Raw genomic sequence first — 14199 nt, 5'->3', positions numbered from 1 at the left:
CAACAGCATGAAAATAACTAATGGGTCATTTTAGGAACCACAGAGCCTCCCATTGAATAGAACCCACAAGGGGTCAGCTGGTCCAAATTCAGAAACTGATGAGACTTTCTCTGACCAGCAGTATTACAGAATGGCCACATTGGGACTGCCAGTGGCTTCCTTGCTGGAATAGATGTTTTAGCAGAGTTAACTTTAAAATAATGCAAGCAAAGAGAAAATGTATATTACAAATGCCTTAGATAGATTTGATCTATATACATAACATCTCCCTCCAGTGCTTTAGTTTTATGACTTGGCAGTGGAAGTCATTTTGACACAAGGTCTTTAATAACATTGGTGTTCATTCCTAGACTATTTGATACACCCAATTAATATATTCTGCAGATGATCTGTCACTCTGTGAGATTGCTAAATGAATCAAATTCATTAAGTGCTCCTTTTATTAATAGCACAAGTCCCACTGCTGTGATGTAGAAATGCTATTAGTAGAGCTGGCTTCTGCCTCTTGTTTGAACACATCTTACAAATAAGTCAGCACTGAAAGGGACATGAATCATGATAACTGGGTCTGTCACATAAGGCTGGAACAAATGGCTCTGAGCCTCGTCTGAGGGGCAGCGATACACTGCATCAGTGGCTCTGGGTGAAATTCGTATCTAAGGGAGAGATTCTGCTGGGAAACCTGCCTGCAATTAAGTCTGCTGTCTCTAAACCACCTATCAGTCAGAAATACCATTGCTAAAGCCTTCTTTCTAAGAAAAGAAAGCACAGAACCATTGATCATTAGATTAGGAAGGAACTAGAAGATCATTCCTCCCAGTGGTTATCACCCCTGACCGTAAATTAGAATCACCTGGGATGTTTTAGAAACAAAGCAAAATCCATTAAACAAGTGCTACCGATCTCAAAGGATTAAAAGAATGCAGAGTCTGTTATGTAGCCACAATTTAGTTATATTAAAAAGAGTTATCAGAAAAGTCCCAAATATTTAGAAATCAAGCAATAGACCTTAAATAGACCATGGGAGAACACATTTGAACCAAACAACAGTGGCCACACAATATATCATATTTTGGAATGCAGCAAAATGAATATTTAAAGATAAATTTATGGCTTTAAATGGATAAGTAGAAAAAATACATAAAACCAATTATTTGTTATTCAACCGTAAGAAATTAGAAAAAGAAAAATGAATCCCAGAACAAGTAAAAGATAGGAAATACTAGAGATGAAAGGAAATCAGTGAAATACGATATGGACTAGCAATAGAGAAACTTAATGAAATCAAAAACTATCTGTTTCGGCTCTTCAAGAAAATTGATAAAATAGATCAACATCTAGGAAAACAGAATAAGAAAAAGAGAGAAAGATAACTAAATAACTAATATCAGGAATGAAAGATGAGACAGTAAAGATCCCACAAATATTAAAAGAAAAGCAAGGGAAATATGAACAATGTTATGACAATAAATTTAAAAATTTAGATGAAGTGTATAAACTCCTTGAAAGACACAATGAACCAAAATCGACAGAAAAAAAATTAGAATGCTTTAACAGCACTATCTGTTAAAGAAAGTGAATGAGTATTTAACAACATTTTTATTAGGAAAACTGAATACAAGTTACTTTTGCTGGTAGATTCTATCAAATATTTAGGCAAAAATACTAGAAATTTCACACAAATTTTTTCAGAACATAGAGGAAGAGGTATCATTACCCAATACATTTTCTGAGGCAATAATCTGATATCAGCATCACACAAGATCATTATAAGAAAAAAAAACTACAGATCAATATCCTTCAAAACAGATACAAAAATCCTGAACAAATTATTGGTCAATCAAATCCATCAAAACATAATTGTAATAAAGTACCATGAGCAAGTTTGTCATATAAACAGAACAGAGGAAAAAATCTTATGATCTTCTCAGATTATATAGACACAGAAAAGCATTTGACAGCATTCAATATCCTTTCATAATAAAAATGTTTAGCAAATTAGAAAACAGAGGAAAATTATCCAATCTGATAAAGAGCATCTTCAAAAAAACTTCCAAATAATGTCATACTTAATGACAAATGTCGAATGTTTCCCCACTAAATTTTGAAATACACATAGATTTTAATTAGACAAGTAGCAAATGACTTCTGTGAGAAGCCTAAAGGACTATTTAAAACATTTAAACTATCTCAGAGAGAGAGAGAGTAGGCATTCCACCTGCAGCCAGACTAGCTGGCTCCAGCTCTTAGAGACAATACCCACTCAGGTAGAGTTTGAAAGATGGGGCCACCACAACATCAATATTTTCAGCACACTTTGTGTTGGGCAAAGTTATGTAACCACATGTCCCATGGTCCTTCATCTATACTGCAAAAGGTCAGTGCCCAGGGCAACAGTCCCACATCCATGAACGTGTGTGAAGGAACTGGCTCTGAATTAAGGAGCAGAGGGTGATCCTGAGAAAAATCCATAAAAAACCAGTCAGGCATGGAGTCCAGCCTAAGTTTAGTCCAGAGGGAATACCAGGTTTCTAGATCCAGAGGGATCAGGGCAGAGGAAGAGGAGCAGAATCTGCAGGCACACCCAAATCTTTCTCCATGAGGCTAGGGAAGGGTCCTTTAATGGAAGCCCACACCTGAGGGATGAGGTCCAGGCATGAATCTTCCCCAAAGGGGCAAATCCTTGGGAGGCTGTGTTCCATCCTGGAGAGGCTGAGTCCAACTCTCGGCCTCTCCTCTGCGTTTGGACTGCCCTGAAATGGTGGAGAAGGAAACTTCCTGGAAGCAGTTGAATGCGGACGGGCAGGAAAAGACAGGCTGTGTCTCCCATGGTGTCTTCCTGCTCCATAGGACATAGCAGGTGGCAGAGACTTTGGAAAGAAACTCAGCTGGTCAGCAGCTTCCCAGGGCTCCCTGGGATGTGGTGGAAGCCTCAGGATGGAGGAAGAACCTGTGTGACCACCCAAGCCTCTCCTTTCAAGAGAATGCCAAGGGCAGGCATGTGAAGGAAAAGGCAAGTTCTAGATTCATGCTGGTCAGAATTTCAGATACATTTATTTATTTTAAGCCATCAAAATATGCTTTTCTGGGGCAATAGATGAGGAAACACATGCGCATACACACGCACAAACACGCGCGCATGCACACACACACACACACACACACACACACACACACACACACAGGCTTTCCTAATCATGTTTGAGGGTCTGCCCTAAGCAGACCTATCATGCAGCATAGCCTATAACTAAACTTACCTCTAACTTTGTGGAAGGGCATCCAAATCCCTCAAGCTCGTGATACCTGGAAATCCCTGCAGACTTGCAGCATTTCCCAGCCAACTAAGTTAATCTTGGAATTTAGAATATGTGATACTCTAAACTGGAAAAACAAATTCCAGGGCTGCATCAGGAGTTTTACCAGAACCCTGGCAAGATCTCTCCCTCTGAAGCAAGGTTGGCCTGAAACTGCACTGTCTTAGTTCTGAAATTGACAGGGACCACATCTTAACCATTCATTTTCACAGTTTAACGACTCCTCCCAATAAAAGGTCAGGCTTGCAGGACTGATCTGTTGGCCAACAGGATTCTCAGCATAAAACTCTTCAGACATCTCTTGTTTGATTTGGTTGAACTTCTTGTGGGACCTAACATTTTTCAGGCAAGATTGGATAAGTTGGTTTATGAAAGCACAGGGGTTGTCAGAGCCCATTAAGTAGGCACAATTATTAGTTAAACAAATGAAGCTCCTCTTATTTACCTTGATTTTCCTGGGGATTCCTGAGGATGGCTGTTCACAGCTTCATTGCCAGCAGTCTGTGGAAGGGGCTCCAGGGATTTGTGGCTGCAGCTTTAGCAGTCAGGTTGGAGAGCTCTTTCTGCAACTATGTAGCCTAGAAACAGAAAGCCATTCCAGCACGCCAGAGACAGGATGTACCTCAGAATGCCAATGCTCTTTCTACACAGAAATGTGCTCTGTGAATTCAGCTAGCACTTAACTTTGGGGTTTGGCTGCATGGTACTAATAGAAATTACTTGCAGCCTGTCTTTACTCATCGGGCAATTAGTTTCAGATGACACCTGATCAAAGCGTTTTAGCAAAATCCCACCTATACTTGTTCTATATTTAGATCTCCACAAAAGATAACACTGTTAAATTGCTGGACTTTGAGCTAGCATCTTTTTTATAAAGATGTCTGCACCTTAGTTCTGTTTCACTTTTGTTTTTGTTAAATTATATTTTTAGTTCAGAATCAATTTTGACAGTTTATTTTGCAGAATAATGCATGGCTCAGAAATGAAAACAGAGTAAATCCTGGTTTCCATTAGAACAGATAGCAGGCTCCAAAGGGGCAGCCAAAACCAGACCTTATAAACTGAGATCAGCCCTGTGTGGGCTTTCCTGCACCCCATTCTGAATGCTGCAAGTCTCCTGAGGTCTCACACTAGCAACATCCAGTCCAGCCAGAGATGCTCTAGAAAAAAAGACTAAAGCCGTCTCGCTGTGTCTTGTAGTCTTGTAGACTGACCAACTATGCCAGTTTGTCTGGTACTGAAGGGTGTTTTGGGATACAGAACTGTCACTGCTACAGCTGATAGAGTCCCAGGATACAGGTCTAAACACCGACAATGGGATAAGCCCAGATAGCAACACATTTCACAAAGAAATGCCAGAGTGATGTCGTCGTGAGGTTGCTATTAAGCGAAATGTCTTTGTATCCTTCCAGACATTCATCATGTCTGAGTAACGTCAGCTACTCTGGATTCCAGCTCTTTTTCTGTAAAATGAAGGAGTAAATGGACCAGATTCTTCCCAAGCCTCCTCCAGCTTTAACGCAGATGTCTGACTATAATCAGTAGATAAACAATATAAGGGAAAGCAAAGGGAATCAAAAGAAGAAAGAGGACAACGCTTCAAATCAAATCACACTTTCTTCACTGCAGAAGAAGAAAAATTGCTGTTAGAAAATGGATTAATTGTTGATTTTAGCAACTAGAAAGCTAAGCAGTAGTAAGTAATATTTTACAGCACATCAGTGCATAAAGCATTTTCATATATATGCCCATTTGTGATTCCCAAAACATACGTCTAACACACATAAAGCATATATTGTTATTAAGTCCATTTTGCAGTGAGCAACAGAGACTCAGCTGTGAGGAGTAACTTGCATGACACCAGCATGATCAGAAATGGCCAGGAGCAGAGTCTCTGGGGTTGGGCTACCTGGGTTTCCGTCCCAGCTCTGCCCCCACCAGCCATGTGATATGTAATGGTTTTGGCTGGATTTTGGGGTTCTGCTCTGCAAAATGGGAGTGGGGTTAACATCTTTTCTAACTTCATCAAGTTGTTTTGAAAATTGGATGTACACATAAACCTTCAAACAGTGCTTGTCACATCAGAGTTCCCAGCAGTAAGCATCACCACTACTATCTAGTAGGTAAAACTAGATTTAAAAACAAAAATGTATACTATCTCAGGGATAACACGTAGTCCTGAGGACTGTTTTCAGACACCCTTATGCCATTAACTAATTGTATAACCCTGATCTCTGTCTTGAATTTAATTGAAACTACTAAATCTCTTTTCTGTGTGTTGATATTTTTACTTCTAATGCCAAGACCATTTAAATGCACTCTTCATTTTGTATTCAATGCACAACTCATTTGCTGAAACTTACAGAGTAGAGAGAAATCGTTGAAATAATGAAATAGATACTATGAGGTTAACTGTAATAATTCCAAGGTTTCAGGTGATGTATTCTGCCTCCAAATATATGGAATATTCAGCTAATGAAAATCAAACTTAAATAATTTCATTTTCTGATGTTATTTGTATATTTTGTTATAATTATTTAGAAAGTTGTTTAAAAGAAATAGAAAGGACTGCTTGCCCTATATGTAATGGATACATTATAGATGAATATCTTTTCTGAAATACTAGTGCTTAAAACTAAAAAGGCCATTTCCAAATTGCCCATAAGTTTGACATTTGTGGCTGATGTCTACCTCCTTTGACTCGGTAATTTCATTTCTGGGAAATCATCTTAAGAAAATAACTTTAAAAAATTACACACAAAGAGTACACTCTGTTGGCATTTAAGTGATTTTAATATGGCACTTCATAGACATGAGGGAATTTGATGCGTAAGACCATCCCGAGAAGTATGAATGGTTATCCTTGTTGCCACGTGAGGAAAGTGAGACCGAGAAGACCTGCCCATGGTATGGGGCTCCACTAGGTGAGACGAGGATCTGCAGCGGCATCCGTGTCACCTCTCATTCTGTCCCTTCATTGTTGCTGTGACGATCTAGCAAGATGATGTGCATCAGATGTTCTGAGAATTACAAATGTTATCAAAACGAAAGAATAGGAGTGGCCCTTTTATATCACAAGACAGAAAAATGTGCAAGCTCTCAAAAAACAATTGCACCAAAATTTAATTAAGATCATTTACATTTAAAGATGTATTTTTATTCAGAAATTTTAAGATACATTTTACAAATATCTTTAGAATTTCTGTTAACAGTAGGGGCACTTCTATTTGGTAGAGGCAGTGCCTTTTCAGTCTTCTGACAATAGCAGTGGTAAATGTGAAATGAGCAATACAGCGTAAGTGTAATGGAGAGTAATGTCTCATCTCTAAGGAGGAATATCTTACACCTTGATGGGATGTGATAGAGCAGTCCTTCTGTGCTTACTACAAAGCAGATCTCCAACGTGCAGATGTGACAGTGGGTTAAGTAAGGAGAGGATAGCACTGCTTTGAACCTCATTACTTAAGCCTGTTAAAAAGAATATTGAAAATAAAACCTGTCCCTTTCTGCTGCTCCCTGTAACTCTCATGCACAAATGCAGTGGTTTCCAAACTTGCTCACACACTTCTATCCTTAAGAAATTCTTAATACCAAATATACTTTACAGGTGAGGAATGTCAATCACAATTTTGATTATAAATACGCTTATCAATTAGATCAATACTGATCAATTAGAATTTATTTTGACAGGCTTCTTCCTAGATCTGCCTAGATTGTCACAGTTTTTATCCATGATGAGGCTGATGGGGTGTTCTACTAGGAGTAGGAGAAAGGACAGCGCTTTCTGTTTCTTGCTCACTTGTGCTGTCCTGCTAACAGTTTTATTACTATCTTCTGTGTGAAATTATCTTACAGGAAGGTTTTGTAAGGCTCTTGTTGAGTTTATGAAAGTTACTCAAAAGCAAGTAACATAATTCACAAAAATGCTCTGTTAGGTACTTATTCATTGCAATACATATATACTGTGATGCATTAATCCATAGTACATACATAGGATGTTTGATGTGTCATTGATAACCTTCTGTATTGTAGAACTCTTATAGTTCCCTTGGTATATAGCATGGAACATGCACTAAATTTGAGAGCTGATCTCAAAGCATATTTTGGATATTTTATAAATTTATTTAAGTGAGCTTTGTTTTCTTAATATAGATTAATACTAGGCACACTCTCTTAAATCTCCTCATTTTGGAGACTAATGCTTTGACTTACATATTTATAATATAGTTCTCTTTCCAGCATTGCAAGATCACCGAGCAATTTATTAAACTTTGCACCTATTGTGCCTAGTGCAGAGCTTGACACACATCATGCACTTAGTAAACTTCTCGGATGAATGAATGAAAAGCATTGAGATGGCACCACTGTACTCCAACCTAAGCGAAAGAGAGAAGCTTATGTATCTCTACATTATATATATATATTTATACATAATATAAATGTAAATACATATAGTTATACATAATATAAATATACATATTTATATATAATATATAAATATTATATATAATATATAATATATAAATATTTATATATAATATAATGTATTATAATAAAATATATTTTATTATAATAAATATATAAATTTTTATATGTAAATATATAATATATATTTATATTATATATAAAATGTAGAGATATATAAATTTCTCTCAATATAAAAGTAAACTTAATCTATAATTAAGATTTTCTATATATGTATTATATGTAAACACACATATATACCTATATATGTGTGTATATATAATACATATATGCATATATATAATACATATATGCATATATATATATATATATATGTATAAAGAGAGAAAGAGTTACAAGTAGTCATAGTTTCAACCAGCCAGCAGCTTACTGAAAACAGTATATTTCAGTGAAAATGGCTTGGCAGTGATATTAATTTTTTTAATTTTTATCACTTTCTCATTATATATCATGCTATAGAAATAACAAGGTCCCTCAGCATGCTCTTGCCTGAACCACTTTATGTCAGATTTCCTGAATATTTCTTTACAGGTTCTCACTCTAGACTACTGTCTTTCCAATTATTTTTCCTATATACTGACTTGCTATTTGAGGGAAAAGTATTATAGTTTCACTGTATCATATTTGTATTTTCATTTATATGAAGGTAAAAATATTCTTATCTTAAAGTTGTTTGTAATATTTTGTAGAGATATGTCACTGTACATAAAATGAAGAATTTAGTATCATTATTTTAGGTGCTTACTAGGTTTACTAGATACTGGATTAAATATGGCCAGACTTTAGATCCTCTAGTTTCAGGAAATGCTAATAATAATGGTAATAACTAATATTCAGTGGCCATTTTCTGTGGTCATATTAAGTGCTTTACATGCCATGGACTAAATTCCACTATTATTTACACTATCCATATGAAGAAATTGAGTCCCAGAAAAATGAAGTTGCTTGCCAAAAGGTCACAAATTACCATATGGCAGAGGCTGCTTTCACATCCATGGCATTCGAATCTAAAATCTGTGATTTTAGGTGCTGAGTTTTCAACTCTCTTAGACTGCTATCCCTAATGAGCTACCATGAATATCTGATGTACTAATCAAAACCCTATTTGTAATGCTACTACAGACAAGCTTTTGTTCCACCAGGTAGAGTCTTGTGACAATCTGAAGATGGTCACTTCACAGGAGTACTGAGTAAAGCTGACCCTCTACCCACATGTTTACTAGCAAGACTAGGAAGTCTAGGAATTACTCCAATTAACAGTGGGAATATAGTAATACTTTTTTTTTTTTAGATGAAATCTCTCCCTGTCACCCAGGCTGGAGTGCAGTGGTACAATCTCAGTTCACTGTAGCCTCCACCTCCCTGGTCCAGGTGATTCTCCTGCCTCAGCCTCCCAAGTAGCTGGTCCTACAGGTATGTACCACCATGCCCAGCTAACCTTTGTATATTTAGTAGAAACGAAGTTTCACCATGTTGGCCAGGCTGGTCTCGAACTCCTGACCTCATGATCTGCCCGCCTCAGCCTCCCAAAATGCTGGAATTACAGGAATGAGCCACCACGCCCAATCAACAGTACTTTTAAATAACAAATATACTAAGAATTATTTAATATATTTACTAAGATAAAGCCAACATTTGGATGAGTGGCATTGTGTTATTTTTCTGAGCTTTCACTCTCCCAGTGGACATCAAACTCCAGAACACAGAAAACATGGCTCTTTTGTCTTTTTGTGTCTCTTACTTCCTCACACAGCAGCAAGCACAGTACCTGCACATTCTCAAATGGTTAGCAATGGATTATACATTTTTACTTTATCTTCTTTAATTTTCTTAGTAGTCACATTAAAGGGAGCTAGTATGTTCCTAGGAAGTGCCTGACAATGGATGAATGCAGGGATGGATGAACAAATGAACACTGTGAAACCCAGTTACCACAGGCCTGTTGGACCAAGGGGGAGCTTTCTTATTCAGATTCACCCTCTAAACTATTAAAATACAAGTAAACACAAGGAGATCAACCATTTCTTAATCAGTATAAAATAAACACTCAGGGACTGTCTCTTTAGCTCTCAGCTAAAAATGACTGAGTTAAAAACCGTGACTTCACTGGGAGATGTGAGAGAATCATAAGCCCAAGTCAGGAGGGCAGCTGCCTGCACAGTTTTACATTTCTCCAGACAGTGGACATCACATATATTTATAGTCTTTCAGAGCAGAGTATTCTGTAATGCAATTTTAGCTCATCTAATTGAGAAAGAAAAATGGGGACTGTTTCCCAGGCAGGTCTGCATAAGCTTTCCCTGAATCCATGGCATTTGTATCAATAGAGGAAGTCATGGAGGTAAATTGAATTTATAGACTTGTGAAGGATAAATCAATTTCCCATGGAAAAACCTTAATACCAGAGCCTATACATAAGCTTCCTCCTTGGCTATTTTTATTTGTGCTTCCTTAGAGCACTGTAACAAAATAGAGAATTGTGGCAAGTCTAATTGAGTCTTTTTGGGCAATGAGACCATTTGAAAGATTTTGCTCTAATCATGGGAATTTTCTATTTCCACAATAGTGCCTTGGTTATACAGCATGCTATAGAATTCCCATAATTTTTACTCGGATTTTAGATCTTAAAAAAATTACTCATGAAAAATTAAAATAGGGAACAAAGGAAAGGACTTTTAATAATTTGCCTTTCTAACATTAGTGCAAATTCCTTCTTACATTTTTCTAAGGGCTTGCTTTTTTTTCAGATTAAAAGACGTATTTGAACATATAGAGAAAATGTGAAATTTTGGAAAGGCCTGTGTTGACCTAAATGACTAAAACGAACAACATCCACATCTTAAACAAACAGACATCTTTCCACATTGCACCAGGCAGGACTGCAGCTGGAAACAGATGGAAGAGTCTGAAGAGCTCACTGAAATCCATAGCAGAACTCCTCAAACATGTGTGGGTTCAGCTAAGCATAAGACAGTGAAACAGGCCAGAGCCAGCAACCTTCAGCCTGTAAGGGATGAGAGAAAGGTGCAGCTGCCAGAATAGGATGCAGTTACAGAATTGGGCCACATAGACAAGCTGGCTGGTGCCTGGCCAAGTCAGGATGGGGCCCTCTCCTTCATACCTATGCATTTTCCAATCTCTTGCTGGCATGTCCCATTGTCTGAACCCAAACAAAACTTGGCTTGTGAGAGGGGTAAGGGTTAACTTGTCCAAGACTGAAACTTGGAAGCTGATCACCAATTTTTATCTATATCTATATCTATCTATCTATCTATCTATCTATCTATGTTGGCCTCATTCAACATTCCTTGGGAAATTTGCCATAGCCCAGTTCTTAGGAATGTCAATCCCGTGCAATGTTCCTGTGCAACATTCTTCTAGGTCTTGGACCCCCAGAGATAGTACTTCCCGTATACACTCACACACTTAGCAGAAGGAGGCTAAAGCCAAAATGTTTGCCACACTACTGCAATTGTGCAGGCCCTCATCGTAGTTACAGAGGGATCTGTGCTTCTTAGATCATGCAGCTGAAATTCCCATAGCTCTCATAGGGCTCTCATAAATACACCCAATTCTGCTAGACCGCTGTGCATTGCTCTAGAATAAGTGAGAAAGGAGGAAACTGAGTGTATTCCACCATCTTCTGACTGAGAATTCCCCAGTGAGTGCCTGAGATGAGTGCTAGCTAGTCATTTGCTTTTGTTTGCACTCAGCAGGGAAGCCAGATGGATGCAATCTGAAGAGATCAGACTCCATGCAGAGCAAGATGAAAAGTACGCAGATTTAATCTGGAGAGACAGACTGTACCAGACATCAAGATGGGTTTTGGGACTCTCTGACTCTCTCTCTCTCTCTCTCTCTGTCTCTCTCTCTCTCTCTCTCTTTCCTCTCTCTCTCTCTCTCTCTCTCTCATTTAAGTCGTATAATCCTGTGCATTAGGACCTTAAACTGTGAGAGATGGGTTCTAGGCTCAAGCTCAGGAAGTGAGCATGCTAAGGCTGCCTCCAGGGTCTCAGTAGTTGATGGGTCACAGCCAATCAGAGCTCTGCCCAGCTCACATTTGCTCTATTGGAACTGACCTCACTTTTGCAGCAGCACTGACAGGGCTCAGAGAGCTAGCTGTTGACAAAATTGTTTTCTGCCCATCTCTGTTAAGGATTGATCACTTTGCATATCCCATCATCTTTATATTTAATGTATTTAATGTTTGGCGAAGCCTCAGGATAACAATATTAACAAACACATTAATAGCTACCACTTATGAATTTTCTATATGCACACCATTTCTTACGTTTCTCTTCTATTCTCTCCATAAGCTTATTTGGCATTTTAAGTATTTTATAAAACAGTCTTAGAGAAGATAAGCAACTCATCTTCATTCCCACAGCTATTAAGTGGCACAGGTCTCTTCAAACCTAGATTCAAACTCATTTGTTAAACTGTATTTCAGCACACTAATTGCAGCATTATGAAATAGCACAAACTTCGAAGCTAAATGACTCTTTTCTTGTATTCCTGGAAATCATTAGGTGATCCTAGTGTCTGACCCATGGGCCAAAGTGGGGAAAAAAAGTATCAGAGGTTATAAAATATTTAAGCTGAATAGACATGATATAAAATATTTAAGCTTTAGAGACATGATAACTAACCCCTTGTTCAAAAAATGGGTTTTAGTTTCCCGACATCATACCTAGAACCTAGACCTCTGACCCACAGGTTATCAAGCTGAGCTGGAACAGACCTTCAAATCCCCAGATTAAAACAGTCAGAAGACATGCAACATAGTGTCACTGGTGAGACCGCTGTCTACAGAGACTTTCACTGTTTCTAAGAAAGAAAATCTGAACCAGTAAATATTGTTCTTTGCTGTTTCTGCCAATAACCAAACAAATTTACCTGCTATTCCCCACCTAATTAATACAAAGTAACACCCCTACCACTTCATTTTTGATTGGCATCACAGTAATAATTCAGGGATATTAGAGTTTCTGCATGCAAGCCTGCAACTTTGGCATAGACACCTAATCTCTGTGTGTCCATGTCTTCATTTGTAAAATGAGGATGATAATAACTTTCTTATTTCACCTCAGGTTATTATGATAATAGAATGACAGAGCACAGAAATTCTGGTGATGCTAAATTATATGTCACCAATCAAATAGCCCACATGTAGTGTGGATTTGTCCTGTGCCCAGCAGAATGTTGTCATGTGACAATAAGAATCAGAGTTGTTAAATGTCTTTGAGGTCTTTGAGGAAAGAAAAAATATTGTGCTATAAAAATGTGCGCTTAATATAGACTGTCTTCTCATGCTAAATGAATTTGATTTATCGTACAGCTCTAAACATGCTCCTATGTGGCTGCCCCAATATGAACACAGAGCAGCTGTGCAGAAGATTAGAGGTCTGATGTAATATCTCATGGGATCGCCAGGCCCTCGTATGCTTTTAAAGATACGTTACCATATTTCAAATTTGAATTTAATAGGCTGAATTATGGTCACATGTATGAAGATCAACAACCACCCAGAGGCATAGCTAAGAATATGAGGACCATTGAAACAGACTGCACTTTGTAACTGTGAAACCCAGTGAGTTTCAACACTGTGCAAGCTCTCAGGAGAGAAATTGCCCATCTAACTCTGCTGATTAAATTCTGCTGTTTACTTAAAAGTGGGCATAAAACCTTTGGGAAAGAAATAAATGATTTAAAAATCACTTTAGATTCCAAACCATTAACAGAAGAGTGATGAACACAACTATTCCCACTGAATGTATTTTTAATCAACTCATCATTTTAAAACTAATTTAGCCCTGATTTCTGTTAAAAAATGGACACCACTGATTATTGGTTCTTCAGACTACAGATCCACATACACCAGGGAAAATACCTTATTGAGTAGCTTTCAAAGCTGGATCTTAATTAACTAGAAAATAGAGGCAGTGTTCATTTTCATCATATGTAAATAGCAAGTGACCATCAGTAAGAGGCATAAACCCCTCTGCATCTGAGAGTACCCATTGAAGAATGAAGGGAAGGGATTAGATGAGTCCTCAGTTCGCTTCCAACTCTGACATCCTTGGATGCCAAGATTTTTCCAACACAGTGAATCCCATTAGGCAGCAAAGATAACCAGGGCAATAGGATCTGTGGTGTTGCACATGTCAGTTGACCACTTACAGTGTATTCCCCCATGCACAGATCATTGAAAGATGCTGCAACTGAATTGTGCTCTGTCCACATTTTCTGTAGTTCTTTGCATTCTCAGTAGCTCCTCTGTCCAACTTTGCTCCATTAGCTCAGGTGGGGTCTGAGAACTACAGCCAATTCTCTCCAGCTGAGGCCTCTGAAGCACAGCTGCAAATAGACAAGTTGATGGAAAGTCTGGGCTCATTCCCAG

Source organism: Saimiri boliviensis, chromosome 1 (assembly GCF_048565385.1).
Source record: "Saimiri boliviensis isolate mSaiBol1 chromosome 1, mSaiBol1.pri, whole genome shotgun sequence".
Taxonomy (NCBI): Eukaryota; Metazoa; Chordata; class Mammalia; order Primates; family Cebidae; genus Saimiri; species Saimiri boliviensis.
The sequence above is the reverse complement of the archived record's forward strand: the minus strand, read 5'-3'. Positions refer to the sequence as shown.